The sequence below is a fragment of the Dendropsophus ebraccatus genome, chromosome 1, assembly GCF_027789765.1.
Source record: "Dendropsophus ebraccatus isolate aDenEbr1 chromosome 1, aDenEbr1.pat, whole genome shotgun sequence".
Taxonomy (NCBI): Eukaryota; Metazoa; Chordata; class Amphibia; order Anura; family Hylidae; genus Dendropsophus; species Dendropsophus ebraccatus.
Genome location: NC_091454.1, coordinates 139452135 through 139474094, shown reverse-complemented (window position 1 = coordinate 139474094; position 21960 = coordinate 139452135). Strand labels below are relative to the sequence as shown.

Below are 21960 nucleotides of genomic sequence, written 5' to 3'. Positions count from 1 at the left end.
GTTCTGGATGAGGTGGCGACCTAAAGATACAGCAGTGGCCAAAAACGGGAGAGCCGGACGCTGGATCACAAGCAGCACTGATGTTAAGTATACACTGCATGTGAGTTGGAAACTGACATCACAGATATATATACATATCTGTGCTGTATTTTCCCGTTATCGTTATTGGCCACACAGCATATAGATATATACAGCCCCTTTTTTTAAATGAAGGTGTATAACTCCAAATGCAGTAAGCTGCCCTTAACGGCTGCTGCAGCCACACACAATGGAGCAAATTTACACAATTCCCTTTAATGTCAAAGGGGTATACCCAAATAGCATATATATATATAGTAATAGGTAAGCAAATAGAATAAAAGAGCTGACATAGCTGTTTTCAGTTTTCCACTAATTTCCAGTTGCTGCAAACTGGCCAGAAGGGGCATAAATGAGAAAACCTCTTAAAAGCTGTGTTAAAACAACCAATCAACAGTGCAGCTTTTTTATGTTCTGCATTTGAAAGGGGTTTTTTTTAGCCAATTTGAAGCTCTGTAGCAGAAAAATAGAACCTTCAGGTCTTGGCCTGACCATGGATCTAATGATCTAAACTGACAGCCTTATAGGGATCTATACTTAAAAAACTCTCTGTCAGACCTTGACCTCTGGGTGTAACATAAAATGTGACTGTATTATGTAACAAATTTGGTGCATGGCATTTTTGGGAGTAAAAAAAAACTGTTGATCTGAGAATCAATGGGGAAAAAATAAACACAGTTTGTTGTTTTTAAGTGTGCTTGCAGTTTTGTGACGTTGAAACAGGGCCTGTGTTCTGCATCTTTCTACAGAAACATTGGTACTTTAACCCCATAGACTTCTATAGGGGACTAAAAAAACAACACCAGAAAAAAAATCATACGCATTTTTTTTCTGCCGTTTTTCCTCCCCAGTTCTTAAGTAGAAATCCTGGAACCACATGAGAAGAATCACATGACCTGTACTGGGGATAAAACACCAGATATAAAAAAAATACCTATCGTAATTTAAACTAAAATGAAAAAACTCCAGAAAAAGTGCAAAAAGAAAAGAAAAGCAGGAAAAATGGCTGGTGTTTTTTTGGGCATTTTATGTTGCATTTTTTCACCTCAAAAGTTGTTTCTGAGGGAAACCTAAAGGTAAGCCCACACATGCGTAATTTGTTACATGCACTTATAGCATTTTATTTTGCGGGCAGAATAGAATAGTAGACTGCACTAGTCTATCCCACAAAGAGAAATGCCACTGGGAAGCAGCCCCTTTTTATTTACTAGTAGACTGGATTTGGTCTATTTAAGCCCATGAGCACATCACAGGTATGCCACAGTATTTGTCAGAATACCTTTTTGCTGGTATTCCAAGTGACATGGTGACATAATTGCTAAATCTGGGTAAAATATTGCCATTTTTCTGTGATTTTTGACAATTTCGCATCATTGCAGGTGCATTGGTCAGCTTATTTTTCTTTTTACTGTAGAAGAAAAATCTTTCAATTGTTATTATTGGCGAAAGTAAAAAGGAACTTTGCTCCCTAAATAATATTAGAGGTCATTCTTTTGCCATTTTTGTCCTGTCTTTACCACAGTCAGCTATTTTGCCTTAAAGGAGAAAGGATCAGTATTAGGGTGCCCTCAGAAACACTTTTTGTCTGGTGTTTTTAAACCAAAAAAAAAAAAAAAAAGTACACAAGCATCGAGCATCTCTGACTTTATGTGTAAATGATCTTCTTTGTGGTTTAGGTGTTTTATGGGCTGAGCTTTTTTCCTCATCACATGACCTAGCTACTGGACCACAAAAGTTGCAAAAAAAAACACCAGAAAAAAAAAAACAGCAATGGTGTTTTTGAGACAATCAGAACAATCCCATTGAAGTCAATGGAAAAAAAATGCCACAGTTTGCAGAAAAAAGCTACACACTCAGCATGCTGCGTTTTAGAAACACTGCCAAAGAGCCTCAAAAACACCAGTAAGGAGAGGAAAACACCACCCCACAAAACGCCATGTGTGTCAGGCAGATCATAAACTTCCATTGACTTCCAGCTAACCTCTGGTGGCTGGTGTTTTTGCAAAAAAAAAAAAAATGCCATGGTGTTTTTATTGGCGCTTATCGGGATTATAAGGCAGTGTGAAGCCAGCATGAAGCAGGGCAGAAAGACTGACCATTTGCAAAAAAATTGGGGTAAACAGACAAAGCTGTGTATCTTTGTAAGCTCTGAAATACCTTTAGTAAAAAGCACAGAAGAACATAGACGAAAGAACGGCTAGGCTGAATAGAGAGAGTGGAGAGAGGAAGCATCATGCATGCCTGTAACGTGAGCATTTTTTTGAATTATTAAAGCTCTTTCTTTGTCTCCCTCTCTCCATCCTTCTACTATGCAAACTCACATGATCATGAATTAACTATACTAGCTTTGAAACATTAAAACATCCTATGGCCCCATCCTTTGGTGGAAAGCTTGTGATAAAGCTGAAATCATGTGGTAACGGAGGCTCGGTGTCATTTTATAAGGTCTTTGCCTCCTGGAACATAATACATTCTCTTTCATATAGAATGCTCCTGATTTATTGACACATTGCAGTGTTCTGCAAACACAAGAAAATAGAATAAGAGCTGCATTGTGCATATGAAAGAGTTCATTTCTGATCATGAAAACAACTCAGCCGTACACCAAAATGTTAACAGGCAGCTAAATGCAGTAAATAATACATGATTTAACATATCTAGTTCCCATGTCCTCTAAGATGAATGTGTAGTAATGCAGAGAGCCACCAAGGAATGTTAGCATACTGCAAGTGGAGGGAAAGAGAAGATTCTGAAGTCATAGGTCTCTGTCCACTGCAATGACCCTTCAAAGCTGATGGGATTTTCTTGTAAGATCACATTGTGGATCTTCAGAAGACTACTTCTAAATTGTGATTTCAGAGAGTCCTAATGATCTCTTGAAGGATTATGAGTTAATTGAACAAGTGGTGATTTAAGGGCTGATAGTGTACACAGCTATAAGGTTATTGCACGTATAGAAAATGGTAGATACTGCTGCTCATCATTATAGCTATTGGCATCTTTTATACTGCGGTGTTTTGACACTACAAATGCTTGTATTGACCCTAATCCCCCAAAGGGTAGTTCACCTTTAGATCATATTACTTATGTCATTCATAATTTATGCCTTCAGGCCACGTTGTTGTTTCTAATTGCTTTTGTTTCTCACTAATGTGTTTACATTTTTTCCTCCGATTTTACTTACACTATAGTTGTTTTAATAGCAAGTAGGGGTTCTTTTAGCTGACCTGTGCCCGAAACACTTAACATGCTTTTTACATAACATGTGATAATTCACTTACATGGCCGTGCACATCACATGTTTACGCAAGGAGATGTGGGGCCAATCAATGATGATTTTTAGGGACTCACAATTCTGGTAATCAGCCAGCAAACATGCTATTGCTCATTCATTGGCTGATCGTTGCGTCTTTACACAGTGCAGTAATTAGCCTGTTCTGACAATAATTTTCCCATGTAAGATGCCCTCAAAGGGGAACTATCACCTGGTTAGACTAATCTAACTTGCTGATAGCCCCCTATAGCGCCTGGGACGCTGAATAGAAAGGTATGACACCAGTCCAGTGCTGTTAGTCTGCGTAATCTATTGGCCACTGTTAAGCCCCTATTACACGGGACGATCAGCGCTCTTTTGCTCCTGGTACCTGGCTCACTGCCGGTGCTATTACACGTGTTGACAGCGAGCAGGTATAAGCAGGGGGGCCGCGCAGTGCTGCGGGTGGGCTGCCTAGGTGATTGCTAGATTGTCCCGGCAGCCCGTAAAAGATGGCGGCGGTCTGCCGCCGCCGCCGCTCCTATGTCACGGAGTGATGTCGTTGCCATCTAAGTTGTTTCTCTTTCAACTTGTTGAAAGGCGATGACAGACAACAATCAGCCGACATCGTTCATGTCGGCTGATCGTTGTCTTCTATTAAACAAGGCGATTATACAGCTGATAATCGTTTTGTGTAATAGGTAGTTTACGAGCACGGCCCTGTCCCCACAGCGTCTTCTGGCTTGCACGCTCCATTTACATCAATGGAGAGGGCGGGCTGGATGACACTGTAGGGGTGGGACAGTGCTCCCAGCCAAAGATTACGCCAACTAACAGTGTGGGATCGGAGCCAGGGAGAAAGGTATGACACATACCTTTCACCTCAGTGTCCCGGGGGCTATAGGGGGCTATCAGCAGGTTAGATTAGTCTAACCTGCTGATAGTTCCCCTTTTAGCAAGTGTGGAGAGATGCAACTGCGTGCTGCATTGTTGAGTTGTTGAGGCAGCTGTTTGACACCCAGTGAGTATGGTTCACTGGTCCCATTCTGAATAACAGTGTCCATGCTCAACACTGGGTACCTGGGTATGTAAAACTTGAAACTAGATGTATTTCTGTGAAAATTCACTGTTTCTTTTTGTTTTCTTTGAAAATAAATAATTTATTGTGTGTTTTAATAGCAGGTCATAAATGCTATATAAAATTAATTGGGAACAGCTATGCTGTGTTTTTTTTAATTAAATGCAGGTCAAAATGCATAGATGAGGATTTCTTCTGACCACTTTGAATAAAGCCTTAGGGCCCTATTAGACGGGACGATTATCGTGCGAAAAATCGCTATATCGTTCAAATTTAAATGATAATCGTTCTGTGTAATTGCAGGCAACGATCAAAAAATCATTCATATGCCGTTGATCGTTGATTTAGATCTGAACCTAAAATTATTGTTAATCGTTCGCTAATCGTTCGCTGTAATTCCACATTTGTTCGCTTAATTCCGCATTTGTTTACTAATCGTTCAGTGTAATTGCACATTGTTCATTGTTTTGATGGGATCACAAGGAATAAACTATCATAGTAATGATACCAATAACGACCATCGTTCTGTGTAATATGGTAAACGATTTCAGGTTAACGATAAACAATCTCGTTTGCGATCGTTTATCGTTAGTCGTTAATCGTTAAAAATCTATCCGTGTAATAGGACCCTTACAGTACTACCATAATGTGGTGCAGTGTTTTATGGAGCAGTCAAAGGGCCCCTATGGAGGTGCTTGGCTCCTTACTATATCTCTGACTGCTTTGAATTTTATACAGAGCCTTTTAATTCCTATACGACTCTTAATGTTTCATAGCAGGAGACTCTGGGAGACACGGTACAGCTCCTGAAGAACTATAAGACCATAATGATAAGATAAGATCTCATGTTCTGAATTACTGGAAGGAATGGTGAGTGCTCTGATCTCCAGTCATTTGTTGACCTAATTTCATCCAATTTAGCCTGTAATATTACAGCATGTGCTTTACTGATGCAGCATTTATTAGGATATTAATTTCTTAAAGAGCTAGCACCATGAAGACACAGCGCATGTACCTCGCAAAGATTGCTCTCCTTCCTTCTCTATGTATTAATTACTATAAATCATGTTGCTGGAGAAATGACTGCAACTAGCAACAGTTACTGGGAGCTTAAGTGCTGAGATGGGCTTTTGTGCACAAGAGTTCTCCATGGTGATGTCATACCCACTGCTGTTCAGTGAGAGGTATATAGCTTAGTATAATCTACTTTATAAATTGCACACTGGAGTCTCAAACAGGTCCAGCTTAGTACTGACTCCATTAGAGGTAGGTGTTTTTCACCGCAGAAAGAATGGAACTATCTTACCATGTGTATGTCAGATTAACACTGGATTATCTTCATGAAGTGCCTTAAAATATGCAACAATGAAAGGTAAAATCAGATATACAAGTTTACCATTTAAAGTAAATGTTTTCATAAAACACAAATCTGTAAGGATTGATCTCCAAATGCTGATTATAATTGATTTCCAGAGGCAAACAATTTCAATTTATGTAAGCCTTGGTCTCACAGTGAAGCCCCTGTTACTCTAATGATATATATGGCTATTGCATAACCAGCATCATTCCATTTACAATACAGAATGACCCCGTAATGCTAAAGGTTTGCAATGAATTTTATATTCCTTGCCATTACACTAGCTGCTATTATTTCAATGCATTGCTGACTACTGAGTGCATAGTGTCAGCAATGCAGAATACAAACTTAATAGGATGGCATATTGCTAAGATGTTATTTTATGAACCATGGGGTCAGACCTCTGGGACCAGCACTGATCCAGGGAATGAAGGAACACAAGTTGCCCTGATATCTCCAAAGAACCCTTCCATTACATTGTGGGGAGTGGAAAGAGGGCAATTTAGTGTGTAGACCCTTAAGATGACATGGTAGCTATTGCCCAAGGCATCTGAGGGGTTAAATAGCTGGGACTGGAGATGCATGCAGAAATCAGCTGTATAGTAAAGCTGCCACCCACTGCATATGGAAAAGGCTTAGGCTCTCAGCCCATGCCATACTGTCCTTTGTATTTCCACTGTACATATAAGATGTCAGCAAGGGGCTAAAAAATTTCCCTCTAAGAGCACACGCATTTCAAGGGGGTGATTTGTAATTTTTTGTGTCTGTTAGCACTAGATGTAATCCAGACAGACTGAAATCCAGACTTGTAAATGGATCTATATATGCATTTTTAATCTCAGTTCCTCCAATGTACAACAATTTGATTTCCCTTATGGTTTAGCTGCTTTTTTTCCTCAGAAAACCAGGGAAGGAATTTATGTTTGTATCAGTAGGTAAGTTTATATTGTCTCCAGGGTGTTTGTTCTATTATTGGCAATACTGGGTTCTCAACCTCACTGCCATATAGGAGAATAGAATGGGTGATACTGACAAATAGTTTTAATAATAGTTGCACTGGAGGGTGAAGGTTAATAAGTGCTTTGCGATGAGTGTAGAACAATCTTGCTTATATATTTCTTCCAAGAAATAGTCTCTTAATACCAGCTATTAACAATTCTGGTTGTGCTTAGAGGGCAGTTCCAGCTAAAATATTTTTTTTCCTACCATCCCCCTGCCACTGAACTATCAAACCATAGGATCTTACCATCTCATTAGCATTAGGATCTCATTATTTGCAAGTGTATGTTTCTATGTACAACAGCTCATCTTATTGAGGTCAGCACCAATTTTGGCCCATTTGCAATTCATTAGTCTGGGAAGCTAGAAGCTAGGTGATGAACCTTGCAGGAGCTGTACATACCGCTATAGGGGTTGCTCTTGGCATTCTGATCTCCTAGAACAAGGTAAAGTATAACTAAGATTTTTTTTATTGTTATTGTGATTGATTAATTTATTGTGGAGAAATGGAAGAGGGATTGCAACCTTCCTTCTCAGCTTTAGGCCCATTTAGGCTTCACACTGCCTTAAAATTTTGGGAAAATGCCAATAAAAACACCAGAAACGCCAGCGCCAAGATATTAACTGGAGGTCAATGGAAGTTTATAATCTGCCTAACATACATGGCATTTTCTAGTCCAGCAAGTAGGGCATGAGATGGCAGAGGGAATAAAAAAGTTCAACACACAAAAACGCCTAAACCACAAAAAAAGATCATTCATACGTAAAGTCAAAAACACTAGAAAAATACCAGAAAAACGTAAATGCATGAAAAAAAGTACATTGGCAGTTTTTTTTGAGACCTTTAAAAACACCATACAAAAAGGATGTGTGAAGGCACCCTTAAGTTTTTCATATTTCCTCTAAACCCAGGAGTAGCATTTTTCTGTCAATAGTTTTTTCCCTAGCATTATTTATTCAGTAACCAGTGCATTTTTCTACATGAAACCCCTGATAAACAGGAGCTTAAGAAGAAACTTGTTCTCAACAATATTCAAGACCCCATCCCCATACAATGATATTCAAAAAATGAGAATGTGTGTGCCAACCAATAAATGTATTGCTTATAGCATTTCTTTTTATGTATTACTTGTGTGGAATAACGGGTTATTTCTATCATAGTAAGTAATGGCTTTTACTAGGATATGCTCTTACTTTCTGATTCATGGGGGCATACATTGTAATAGAGCTGGGCTCCTTCCCTACATAGCAAGCTCTATAGTGTGAGAATAGACAGGGTCCTACAGATGGAACCCCCTACCAACCAATCAAATATTACTGTATATCATAGCAGTATCCTAGTGGTCTCTGCTTCAACTGGGCTTCTGTGATGTCCTGACCCCACCGGGACCGGCCCACCCAGCAGATCATTTTTGGGGGGAATTCGGACATCAAAGGAGCCTGGAAGCCCCAGCTCTGGAGCTAATTTTTTTCCCCCCTGGACAACGCCTTTAAGGGCCCTATTACACCAGCAGATTATCGAACGGATTTTTTTGAGCCAGTGCCAGGAATGGACTATAAACAGAGAACAGGTCATAAAGGAAAGGCTGAGATTACTCCTCTTGTCAAATCCATTCCTGGCTTTGGCTTCAAAATTTTTTAGATAATCTGTTGGTGTAATAGGGCCCTAAGTTACAGGCAAATCTTCTTACCAGTTATCGGGACCTGATTCAAGCAGCACTGTTGAGGGTGATTGTTTGCAGATAGCATGTTAGATAGCAAGCTGTGACAGTTCAAAAGGTAAGTATGTGTTGTGTGTAAAGTTGCTGCAAGGAGGGGCCCAAAGGGGTACAGTTACTTGGTTAGTTATTGGCCCTAAAGACTCCACTGGGAAAAAAAAGCAAAGTGGCTTTACTCGGGAAGGAAGACAGCTTATACTCTGGTGTCACCTACTGGAGGTAGCATCCTTGCAGGTTAATGCTTGACCCTTTGAAGAGCCTTGGACAAGAAATCAGAATACACAAAGATGTGTGTATCGGCCCATAGAAATAAATCATTTGGACAGTTTTAGCGAATGTGTGAAAGGGGCCTTAAATATCCTCTTGCGACAGTATGGTGCCCTCTGACTGTGATTGTTATGTTATTCAGTAGGCATTTAAGGCATGGTTATGTTGTACACTTTATTATATTAACTTTGTAGTTAAATGTATATTTTATTGTCATTTGCTGTGGTGTCTGTGTGGTTTTGAAAGGACTGTCTGAATATACATGTGAGAACATGCGTTAGAAAATGGTGAGTTTCCCACCAAGTGGGGAGCAGAATATAAGCTATGATTGATATTGATACAGGCATCAGCATTCATGGCTTGTGTGTGATGAGCTGCTAGTGTGTAAGAGAGAAGCCTGTTGGTGCAGCAGAAACGTTGGCAAGCAAAGTGTATGCTGGGCTGTGACAAGTGAAGTGTGTGGCACTGTGGCTGCAGATATATGTTCTGCCCTGTGAGACTGTGGTTTGGGCAGTGGAAATAAGTGTGCTATGTGATTTGCAGCATTGACAGAAACGGCTGAGGTAGTGGACCGCACCTCCAGAGAGTTCAGTGAAGACAGCCAAGGAGACAGCTGAAGCTAGAAGACTCCTGGAGAAGGAGTGTGGCATCTGAGTATCTGACAGTGGAGTAGCATAAAGACTGTGCAGTGACCATAATGCAGGGTAATCTGGTAGAGCAAAGTCTGAGAACCACTATGTTTAATGGTACAATGTAGGCAGATCAGGCAGCTGCTATGGGGCCCGGGCTCCTGGCAAGGAGGAGACATGGCTGGATTCACACTGCGTTTTTCCAGTCGGTTTATATTTTATATATATATAGTTATATATATTTATATAGTCGGTATATATTTTATGGGGGGAAAATGGATGAAAAAACGGATGCAATTGTGTGTAATCTATTTTTCCGACTTCCATTATAAAAAAAAAAGGATCAAAAGGGATTTTTTTAGCGTATACAACAAAATGATTGACCAGGTTTTTGTGTACATTAAAAGTAATCATTTAAAAATGGATACATTATTTGGATTACACAAAGCAGTGTGAACCCACTGTCAGTCTTTTGGTCAGTATTTTTTCTACCAAAGCAAGGAATGGGTTTAAAAAGGGAAACTGTTCAAATCTTCCTATTGTAGTTTTGCTCTGTCAGTTCCACTCCTGATTTTGATTGAAAAATTATTGACCAAAAGACTGATGGAAATACCAGGTGTGAATATAGCCTTAAAGTGCTATTGTTTTTCTATTTTTACAAAAAAAAACTGTCTAAAAAACTGGAGCACTGATAGTTTCCTCTTAACTACTCTTTAATCTTCTAAAATCCAGTACAATGATCGCTGTTAATTATAGCTATCTGTTTTCACTTGGTAAAGAAATTTCTAATGAACTGAATGAACAGAGCAACTGAGGCCTACAGTACATATTGTCTGTTTGTGGATCATGGTGAGTTCTGCTTGGTGTCAGATCTAGAATGAAACTATGGATACAACTATAAAAGAACAAATGACAACACTACAGTCACTTTAATATCACTACTGTAACTATTTTAAATAACATTACCTCTTTAAGGTTCTGCTCAAATATTTCTGGACTTTGGTGCCTGGAAAGAAAAAAAAAAAGACTATTTTACAATTTTAATGCATGGGGTACAATAATAGTGTTTTCCCAAATTGAACAACAAAACTTTAAATGCTTTTTTGTTGTTTTTTTAAAGCTCAGTCTTGCATTTAACTCCCTCAAAGAAGACCTGTAGCTTATCTGAAAAAAAAATTACATGTTACTGTCATTATACAGATTAGGGTGCTCTGATTCCACACCATTTTACAGTTTCTTGATTTCCTGATACGCCCAGTTCCTAAGATATGTGGCTTTATAGTTTCACTGACAATTCAGGTAATAGCCACATGGGTGTGAACTTAAAGGAGTGGTGCGAAAATTGCATTGCCCCCCAAAAGTTATACAAATCACCAATATACACTTATTACAGGAAATGCTTATAAAGTGCTTTTTTCCCTGCACTTACTACTGCATCAAGGCTTCACTTCCTGTTTAAAATGGTGATGTCACGACCAGACTACCAGAGCTGTGCGGGCTGTGGCTGCTGGAGAGGATGATGGAAGGGGGACACTGAGGGACACAGGGCCCTGGAGGGACACTGAGCATCCCTCTGCCATCATCCTCTCCAGCAGCCACAGCCCGCACAGCTCTGGGAGTCGGGTCGTGACATCACCATGTTATCCAGGAAGTGAAGCCTTGATGCAGTAGTAAGTCCAGGGAAAAAAGCACTTTATAAGCATTTCCTGTAAAAAGTGTAACTTGGTGATTTGTATGACTTTTGGGGGGCAATGCAATACTTTAATAAAAAATTTTCACCGGACTTCTCTTTTAATTTTTATAAAGGGCATGAATATCAAGTGATTGGCATACTTGTGTAGTCAATGGGGTATCTATTAGACATACACACCATTCAAAATAAAACACACCCTATGACTATATAATCATGCCCATCATCTAATATGCACTAACGTTATTACAATTGAGTGCCCGCCCATGTGACTAATAACTAACTTGTTAGACATATTATAAACCCACACCCCCAGAAGTGCGTATCAAGAAACTATAAGATGTGTAGTCAGGGCACCCCTAAGCTATTTCATGATAGTAGCATCTAATTTTTGGGTGTTAGTTTACAGGTCCTCTTCAAATACAACCAGCTAAAAAGTCCATATACCTATGTAACATAGGTATATAGCTGATTAGGTTAAAACAAAGAAAAAGGTCTATCAAGTCTAGCCTAAAACCTAGCCTAGGAAGGCGAAAACTTCTATGAGGTAGATGTCAATTGACTCATAATAGGGCCCGCGCCTGCATCAGAACTTCCCACTGCACACAATGGAGCGTGCGGCCGGAGCTTCATAGACAGCAAGGTAACGTATATTTTCGTAAAAATACGTCCGCTGTTGCTGATCGCAACAACGGACGTACTTTTATGAAAGTATACGTTGTGTGAACATCGCCTTAAGTATTACAAATAGTAGTGCTGTACTGCAGACTGTCCTGACACTAAGGCCACATAGTACAGTGATTCTATAACCTGCAGCCACACTATTGTGCCCATCATGAAATAAAGGCTAAATATTGTACACAAATGCTGATAGAGTAGACACAAATACAACCATGACATTACAAAAGTGTAACAGAAATATAGATGCAAGCAATGGATTAGAAGTCAGGGATCTGTACTGGCTAAGGTAGGTGAGGCAAAAATGGAATATGCCAGGAATCCACTAAGAGAGGTTGGCCAACCCTGTGTTCCACCCAAGACACATCGGGGGACATTTATGAAGACTCATACTCAGATCTTAAAATAGGCCCTGACACCAAATGCCCTGACAGATTCAATAAGAAAAGCACGCCTCTCAGTGAAACCAGCCTGACCTGCGCCTGCTGTACGGCACACACATCTACAACTGCGCCTGGGCAGGTGTAGATTTCTGCCATGATTTACACCTGCAAGGAGGCCACACCTCCTCCCCACCTTGCTGCGACCCCCGATGGGCTACTACTGGCGTACCCCAGGGAGAAGGGGCGAACCTGTGCCTTCTCCCTGGCATATGCCAGTGGAGCAGCCTTCATAAATGTCCCTGATCATGTCCAATCATGGCATGACTGAAAAATAGAACATGTTTGAGTTAGTGTATGTAGTGGGTTAGGGATCTAATAGTGGATATTACGCAGTGATCTTTGGTGTTCAGTTCATCTGGTGGGCCAGAAATCTAGATATACAATGCTCTAATGAGGAATAAAGATACTGACAGCAAAGGAGGATATAGTACGTATAGGTCTTCCAATGAGTCTATTTTTAAAATTGAGATTCACACAAAACCTACTTCCCGTGTTGTATTGTTAATGTATCCTTGCGTTACCTCTTCAACTATTTTACATTATGATTGAGCATTTCTGAAATCCTCAATATTCTTACACTAATCTTACAATTTCAGCTATCAAAGGTTACATGCACTCCTTTTAATTCATGTTGCTACATTTTGCTGCTAATTCCTAATGACTGCTTGTTTTATGGACATTGCTTGTCTGCCTTCCTCGTGGATTATCCATCTGGCTGTTCACTTATGGATTATCTCTGCATTTATTTGTTCATGGATATGATTTGTCCTTGCAGATTATGTTGTGTAGACAGAAGTCCGATGTCCATATGTCCTATGGGCATCGGACTCATCTCTGCTCATTTGCATAATGAGTGCGGCAGGATTGGCATCCAGAGCAGGACTGCCAACAGAGGGTAAGTGTCCACTGCTGTATCCCAGGGTATCGTGGGTTCTGGCCCGCTGTCAGGGCTGATAGGTTTCCTCTAACCCCTTAGCGACCCATGACATATCTGATATGTCATGGTGCCGCGGGGGGTGTTCAGAGTGGGGTCCCACCGGGAACCCGCTCTGAACGGCGCTGATCCCGGCTGACATGTGCAGCCGGGCAGTGCCGCTATTAGCTGGCGCGGTTCCATTTCCGCGCCGGCTAATTAAGCCTCTAAGTGCAGCTGTCAAACCTGACAGCTGCACTTAGATGCTTAGATAAACACATCCCTGGTGTCTAGTGGGACGGATCTCCCCCCCGATGCGATCGCGGGGGGGGGGGGGAGATCCGTTCTCAAAAAGTCGTATATGCGCAATCAAGGTACCGATAGAAAGAACGCATCATGGTGCAAAAAATGACACCTGACACAGCCCCATAGACCAAAGGATAAAAGCGCTATAAGCCTGGGAATAGAGCGATTTTAAGGAAAATATATCTGTTAACAATGGTTTGAATTTTTTACAAGCCATCAGATAATATAAAAGTTATACATGTTACATATCATTGTAATTGTAACGACTTGAGGAACATGCATAACTAGTCAGTTTTACCATAGGGCGAACGGCGTAAATGCAAAACTCCCCGAAATCAAAACAAATTCCTTTTTTTAAAAAAATTTGACAGCGCAAATGATTTTTTTCCTGGTTTTATAGCATATTTTATGGAAAAATAATGCCTGTCATTGCAAAGTACAATTGGTTTCGCAAAAAATAAGTGCTCAAATACGTCTCTAGGTGAAAAAATGCAAGCGCTATGGACTTTTAAACATAAAATGGAAAAAGCAAAAGTGCAAAAACGAAAATTGGCTTTGACCTTAAGGGGTTAAGCTGAGGTATCTAATACCAACTGGTTACTTTACAGTACTCACTAAGGCCTAAGGCAATGTTTACACCAGTATTTTGATCAGAATTTCTGTCAGTATTTGTAGCCAAAAACAGGAGTGGAACCAACAGAAAAAAATGATAATGGAAAGATTTGCACAGGTTCTGTGTTTTGGTTGAAAAAATACCGAAATACTGTGAATTTACTAGAAGAAATAGATCTTCATAACATATCCTCTTTAAAGGGAATGTGTCACCTAGATTTTTTTATTTAAATTTTGTAGATTATTATTGAGGCAACCATATGGCTTGAGTTTTGCCCTGCTCTGTTAACAACATTTGAAGAGATGCTTTACAGCAGTCACATGGACTATAGGGAACAATAGACTGAAGGGGACATGTTGACTTCTTGAACTTCTATAGAGAAGTTTTCTAAGCATGATCTATGACCTGTGTAGAGGTATCAGTGGCCATCGCCTATTGTGTCTGGCCGAATCTCATCTTATATATATATAACTTTCATTGTAATCCTGCCTTTGAAGATAAACAGGCGAACACTGTCATGTTTTATCTATAGAATAGGAAGCATCAGTCTATTATTAGGCTTAGTGCCCAAAATGGTAAGATTTTTACAAGATTTCAGTATTATTTTATAATATAGATAATAAAATTGGAAAATTATTTTAAAAAAAATTTATATAAACAATAGGTCATGAAAAAACATTCCCTATAAAGATTAAGGGGGAGTCTGTGAGGAATGAAAGGCGGAAAATCCACTCTAAGGCCATGTTCACACATTGTGAAACACCAGCCGTTCTGTGACCTGGCCAGGTCACAGAATGGTCGGTGTTACTGAAGATCATCCCGGCCGGTACTGCAGTACCAGCGGATGATCTTCATTTCTGATGAATTGGGATGCGGGTGCATTACCACTATACACAATGGAGCGTGCGGCCGGAGCCATTGTGTGAACTGACATTTTCTGTGCGGCCGCTATTTAAGAAATAGCAGCTGCACAAAACTGACATGTCAGTTTTTCATTCGGATGGGTAGAATCCCGGCCAGAAGGTTACTATGTGTATACGCTCCGTCCGGGATTCCATTTAAGCACATACAATGGATGTTTTGTAAAAACACGTCCATTGTTGCAAACTGCAACAATGGCCGTGATTTATACAAAACATACGTTGTATGAACATGGCCTAAGGCCTCATTCTCCCATCTGTAGTAAGGCTTGTAATTGTGAACCTGCAATTGCAGACTGCACTGTGGATGTCCATCCATGGTTTTCCATAATGTAGAATGTGAGAATTGCTGAATGGGCAAAGGCTGCTTTATCCATTATGAATGTTCAGGCAAACCAGTACTATAGCCTTATGGAAGGTTAACAAAAATTTGTTGCTGTTCATATTTAGTCCTCATGTACAAATCCAGACTCCAGACCGACAGCTATGTACAGGACTATGAATAACTGCCGTCCACATTAGCAAGATCCCTTCATTCAGAATAAGTCAGAATAAGTCACCGCAAATAAGGGGCCACATGTATCTCTGCCCCAAAACAGATCCCTAACATCTATGGATGTGTGTATGGAACCATAGAAATGAATGGGTCCCTATTCTGCCCACATTTGTGGGTCTGCAAATGCGTACAGAACAAGTGGATATGTGAGAGGGGCCTAAGTATACTGACATATAGCGATTACGGATGTCATTCATAATATTTTTTATCTTTAATATGTTTATTGTGGCAGAAATAGCAACAGCTTTTTTATATGAACTGTATGGTCCTCTTAAAATACTAGACATTCGCAGCATGTGAGGCTCATAAGGCTTTGAGCAATCCCTTGGCCAGGCTACACAGGGTGATGTTCAGTGGATAATGATAATAATTTTATTAGTCACTAAGATGTGATTGTTGGGAACTAGTGTTTCTAGGAATGCTCCACCAACCAGTAATAGGCCATGTTAAAAGGCCTTAGCTCCTGGAAGGTTTCTTTTTACATTCTTTGTAATGTGAGATAAAACAGCATCAAAGGAAAGGAAAGTAAGGAGGAAGAGGAGGATATTTTTTAGTATTTTTGTCCATTTATAATTTCTAGTAGAATCACCCCTAATGCAAGCAGAACCATCTGAAGCTTCAAGAGTGTGTGTGACTAGAGATGATTGCAGCTCGAGCATGCTTGAGTCGGATCACTCATCATTTGAGTATTGGGGGCTAACGAAGTTGGGGAGTCCTGGAAAACATGGGACACTGCCACTCATCAGTTGGTGGGTGGGCCGGAGCAGCAGTTCATGAAAATCACAGACTACTGAGCACACACTGAGTGGTTCGCTGTGATTAACATTGATTTTGTCAGATATATTGTCTTATTTTTTATTTATTTATTTACTTACTTATTTATTTGGGGTGGGGGGTTTAACCACAGGTAGTAGGCCTTCTATGGGTCTGGAAATCCATCTAAATTTCCTAATAAGAAATCTGTACAGATTTTCTGGACGTTTGAAAGGGGCCTCCAGGGAGCCCTTTTTTACAGCCATGTGACTAATCATATGACTGTGACATCACTAAAGGTCCTGCAGGTTCTACAGCTCCTCTAGGTAAGTTCTCTGGGGCTAAAAAGCTGCGTCTTATAAAACGAAAAAATATGGTAATAATTTACAAAAATATGCTATGGGTTTATTCAAAAAATCTAATGTAGATCAGAGGCCATTTACACTGGCAAATCAAATATGGAATAATGAGGGTCAATACTTTTTCCCAGCACTGTAATTATATACAGATACAGATTCTTTACAACAGCACTAATAAAAGAGATTAAAATAAAAACCACTATAATTATTTAACAATCATGTAGGCTAAAATTGTATTTCATAATTACAGAAAAAACTACCTTACCACACATGACAATAGCCATTTGTTCTGGTAATGGCTTCTGCTTTTCTGTCACATAATATTACTATTCTCTTTTTTCAGTTTCACTGCTAACAATAACTTCTAAAAGCTATTCCCTATCAATTATTTTATTAATTCTAGATGGCATTAAAGAATAGATACTAAATATTCTTTACACAATGTAAAAGCCCCACCCCAGTAATATCTACATATACATATATATATATATATATATATATATATAGAGAGAGAGAGAGAGAGAGAGGCCTATTCCACGGGAGCGATAATCAGCCGAATTGGCCCGATTCGGCTGATTATCGCTCGGTGGAATAGAGAGAACGATCAGCCGATAATCGTGTCATCGGCTGATTGTTTATTTAGGTTCAAACCTAAAATCGTTGTTCGCCACCTGCACATCGCTAGGGTGGAATAGTGGTGTGCGGCGGCGACTGACGATTAAAACAGCATACATTACCTAGCAGGGCTTCTCCTGCGCTCCATCTTCCTCCCCGGGTCCCGTGCGCAGCATCAGCTCAGTCAGGCCGCACCGAAGCTGATGCTGCGCCGCGTGACCCGGGGAGGAAGACGGAGCGCTGGAGAAGACCTGCTAGGTAATGTATGCTGCAAGGGCTGCAAGGACATCGGTAACGATGTCCCTGCAGCCCTCGCTAAACAATCATTGGGGCCTTGGAATAGGCCCAGTAAACGAGTGCCAATCTAGCAGATCGGCGCTCGTTTACATTGTTGCTCGGCGCGTGGAATAGGGCCCAGAGAGAAGTCAAAACAACTAGAGAGATAAGATTGTTTATCCCATGACAATGGACAGCAAGTGAACAGTTAAGTTAAATGGTTACCATGGTTTCAACAAATGTTGCATAAATCAATAGTACAAGCAAATATTGGAAAGTTAGTAACATATCTTAGCAGAGAAAAATGCCTCCTTCTCAAGCTCTCCCCCTCCACAAAACTGTTTACTACTCTGGATAAAAAAGCAGCCTAGTGGGGTTGCAGAGCCATTCTATGGCCCCCCTCCCCTGCTTGCGCTTGCTTTGCGGGGTTGGCGATCGCTGTCATACTGTGTTGTTTAGTGTAGGGACTCATGTGTATCAAAAGACCTGCACATGGTACATGAGGCAATATGGTTTAATCAAATTATACTAACTTCTGATGTTGGTTTTTAATGTAGTTGAACAAGCTTTAGTATTAACAATGTGCGATGTGCAGCCATTTATGTTCTCCAGGCTTGTGCACTTCTTTTCTGTGTTTACAACATTGGCCTACAGTTCACTGAGAGATCATATTACAAGCTGCCAATACAAATCTATGAAGAGATAATAGGTGGGGATGGTAATGGGAGGGGGAGTGAGTAGTGTCCATTTTTATTAAATGCCAGTAAAGTTACAAACATTGGGGGTAGTTTACAAATTGCTTCTTTAGCAGCAAGGCTCTTCTGCCACTAAGCAGTGCAGTAAGCGACCAATTTATCAAATATTTGCATGTGGGTTTGTAAAAGTCACATATGCATGAATGAGTTATGTTTCTGGCAGGTTGCATAGCACTTAGTTTCCCCCAAAGCAGCAGGTAAACTTGGCACACAAGCATGAGGAGTTAGTAGCAGGCCTATTGGTGCAGCTCTTACAAAAGTTTTTTTTAACCCCTTGCCTCTGCAGCCTTTTTTGGCCTTAATGCCCAGGGCCTATTTTTCAAATCTGACCTATCTCTATTTAGGGTATGTTCTTGTTCAGGCAGAATTCTGCAGGAGAACTCCCCGCTGCGGAATCCTGCCTGCCTCTGTGTGTCAATGGGATGGGTCGCAAGCCTTCGCTTCCACTTCTCTCCACTCAAAGATTTGACATGTCATTGACCTGACATTGAATTCCGCCTGTTTTACTCAGCGTGAACGGGATCTTATGAAGTAATAACTGTGCAATGCTTTTAACTATGTTTATGGTAAACCTTTGTTTATACACTCAGTAGTTTTTTGTAAAAAACACATTTGCGCAAAAATTTAAAAAATGAACTAATTATTACTGCAATATCTATTAACTCTTTGGTTACAAACCCACTTGCCGGATCTGCAGCGAGTCTCCATGCTGCATTTTTGCAGCAAGACTCGCTGCAGATCCCGGCCCTATACTTTTAATGGCAGACAAACACGCAGCAGGGATGTACAGCTTGCTGAAGACATCGGGAACTGCCGGAGCCGGGATCAGGTGAAGTATCAGCTCCGGCGGCCGGGGGGTTAATGGGGCGGGCTGCAGACAAACTCGCAGCAGGGATGTACATCCCTGCTGCGTGTTTGTCTGCCATTAAAAGTATAGGGCCGGGATCTGCAGCGAGTCTCGCTGCAAAAACGCAGCATGGAGACTCCCTGCAGACCCGCCAAGTGGGTTTGTACCCTTTAGGTGTTTCACAGAAATGTATGCATGTTGGAGGGGAAATTTAAAAATGTCCTTTTTCTGGCAGCTATTTAATTTTAATCTATTTTTAGCCATTTTTTCCTCTTACACAGCAAATACTGAGAAATATAACTCACTCATTCCATATGTGGATGTAGCCATGACAGGGGCCTAGTGAATTTTGAGGCCTTTTTTTATTTCAGGTTTTTTATAGCCATTATATCAAGTCACAGAAGCCTTGGGGTGCCAAAAATGTTACCAAGAGAAGTTGACGTTTTTATTTGTACCGTTCTGGGGGACATGTGACACCATAATTTTTTATTTAATTTTTTATGAGGTGGTACAAATAAAAAACACAATTTAACAGCTGTTTTTCATTATTTTTTTTACACTGTTTACTATAAGTTACATATGACATGGTATCTTTACATGCTTGATAAAGACCAATAGGTCAAAACGTTGCAATTTTGTTGTACCCTGATGTGTGAATAAACACACTTGCTTCTATCTTCTTCTATCTTCTAAAATGTTATCTTTACTCGTCAAGTGTGACACTCCACCTAGACCACAGACGTATCCACTACTACTGAGATCTACTAGCCTGAAGAAGGTCCGGGAAGGGCCGAAAGCTCGCTTGATAGTTATGATCTCTACTGCTTAAATGTTTCACATTGGTCGGAGTATACAACTTCTGTTTATCACTGTATAATAAACCATCACTTCTGCATTATCCTGTGTGCCGTGGATTTTACTTCTCATCCGTTGCAGCCATGGCATCAAAAATGGTGTGAAATTTGGTTCACTTGAGGTTCACATCTGGAAACAGATGATAGTCAGAGTGAGCTAGATCTGGTGAATAAGGTGGGTGGTCAACCAGTTGCAAGCCTAGCTCCACCAGTTTTGCAGTGGTCGCTTGTGCAGTGTAAGCAGAGGCGTTGTCTTGCAGGAACAAGGTCCCTTTGGACAGCTTGCCGTTCCTTTTGGACTTCAAAGCTGCCTTTAGTAGGCCAAAAATTCAGTGTAATACCTTGCATTAATATTGGAACCATTTTGAAGGTAGTCCACTAGCAGAATACCCTCCTTACCCCAGAACACAGACCCCATCACCTTAGTAGCAGATTTTTGCACCCTGAATTTCTTTGGACCAGGAGAACCACTGTGCCACCACTCTTTTGACTGCTCCTTGGTTTCAGGGTCATACAAATAGATCAAGGTCTCATCCATAGTGACCAGTCAATCCAGAAATTTCTTATCAGTCCAGAAACATTGACAAATGGACCAGGAAGTTGTCACTAACATGCTTTTCTGAGTAGCCGAAAGCTTAAATAAATGAATATAATATAATAAAAAAATTCTTTAGTGTAGCACAAATATGACGCGTTTCGAAGACATATGTCCTCTTCATCAGATAAAACAGAGTGCATAACATAGGATAGCACTTAACCCCTTAACGACATCGGGCGTAAATTTACGCCCTCGCAGCCTGGTACTTAACGCACCAGGGCGTAAATTTACGCCGATGTTTACCCGACCGCTGCGTGTAAACACGTGGCGATCGGGTAATGATGGCTGCTGTTACTAACAGCAGACCACCATAGCTTGTCGGCACGGGGGGTGATTCAGATCAGCCAATAGCGGTGATCTGCAGCTTTCCGGGTCATCGGTGACCAGATGACCCGGAAAAAAATGGCGGTCGGTGCTGTACGAGGACGGCACCGACCGCCATTACTGATAAAAGTAATGGTGGCCCGGTGCCACGGTCCAGATCGCCGTGATCAGCCGGCCGGGACCGACCGGCCGATCATGGCGATATAAGTGCCCCCAAGGTGTAAAATACCTGCTCTGGACCCCTCAGCTACCTAGCTGAGGGGTCCAGAGCAGGTATTTGGGCCATACTCACCGGATCCGGGGTCCCGATCAGCGTCTTCCGGGTCTGCGGCGTCCTCTTCTCGCGTCGTCCTCTTCGGCTATTTCCGGCGCTCCCATATATGTGCGGCATTTATCAGCAACACCATTTCTGGCGTAGGTTTTTTTTTATACTGAATGTTAAAAAAAACACATAAAAAACACTACATTACACTACACTACATTGAATAAAGTTTTACACTACACCACTACATACCCCATATACCTATCGCTAAATAAAAATGGCACCCAGGGCGTTTTCGGTATCGGACGCATACGCTATTATTGTCTCCGACACCAAAACAGCCAGTGAGGATGAATGGGGGGATCCTTCTTTCCTCCATTCATCCTCATCCTCATCATCTAGTGACGTGTCTGGGGGTAGCGTAGCGTACGCTGCCTCCCAAACACGTCTTTTCCGCCAGTACCGTCCCAATAAGAGATGACGTATGGCGTGAAATTCTACAAACTCTGTGAGAGTACCTCAGGGTACACTAACAGATTTAGGGTACGTGCACACTGCGCAATGGCGGAGGATAACCCTTTGTGCATTCCGCAGCTGGCACCCACCGGCGGACTGATGCAGGCGAGTGTCTCCACCCGTGTCATAGACTCCATGTTATGCATGGGCGGATTCCATTGTCCGTCCAAAGAATGAATACGTTGGACGGAGAGCGGAATCTGCCCGTGCATAGAATGGAGTCTATGACACGGACGGAGACGCGCGCCCGCATCAGTCCGCCAGTGGGTGCCAGCTGCGGAATGCATAAAGGGTTATCCTTCG

At 41.1% G+C, this 21960-nt stretch overlaps 1 protein-coding gene across 3 annotated transcripts in view; it reads right to left on the bottom strand.

Annotated features, from left to right (window-relative positions):
- The window catches only part of SHANK3 (SH3 and multiple ankyrin repeat domains 3), a 244325-nt gene that overhangs the window by 180557 nt on the left and 41808 nt on the right, over nucleotides 1–21960 (bottom strand). For all 3 annotated transcript variants that reach the window (XM_069979855.1, XM_069979864.1, XM_069979872.1), the window contains exon 2: nucleotides 10346–10385. The gene's annotated coding sequence lies outside the window, so the exon portion shown is untranslated. The remainder of the gene's footprint in view (nucleotides 1–10345; nucleotides 10386–21960) is intronic.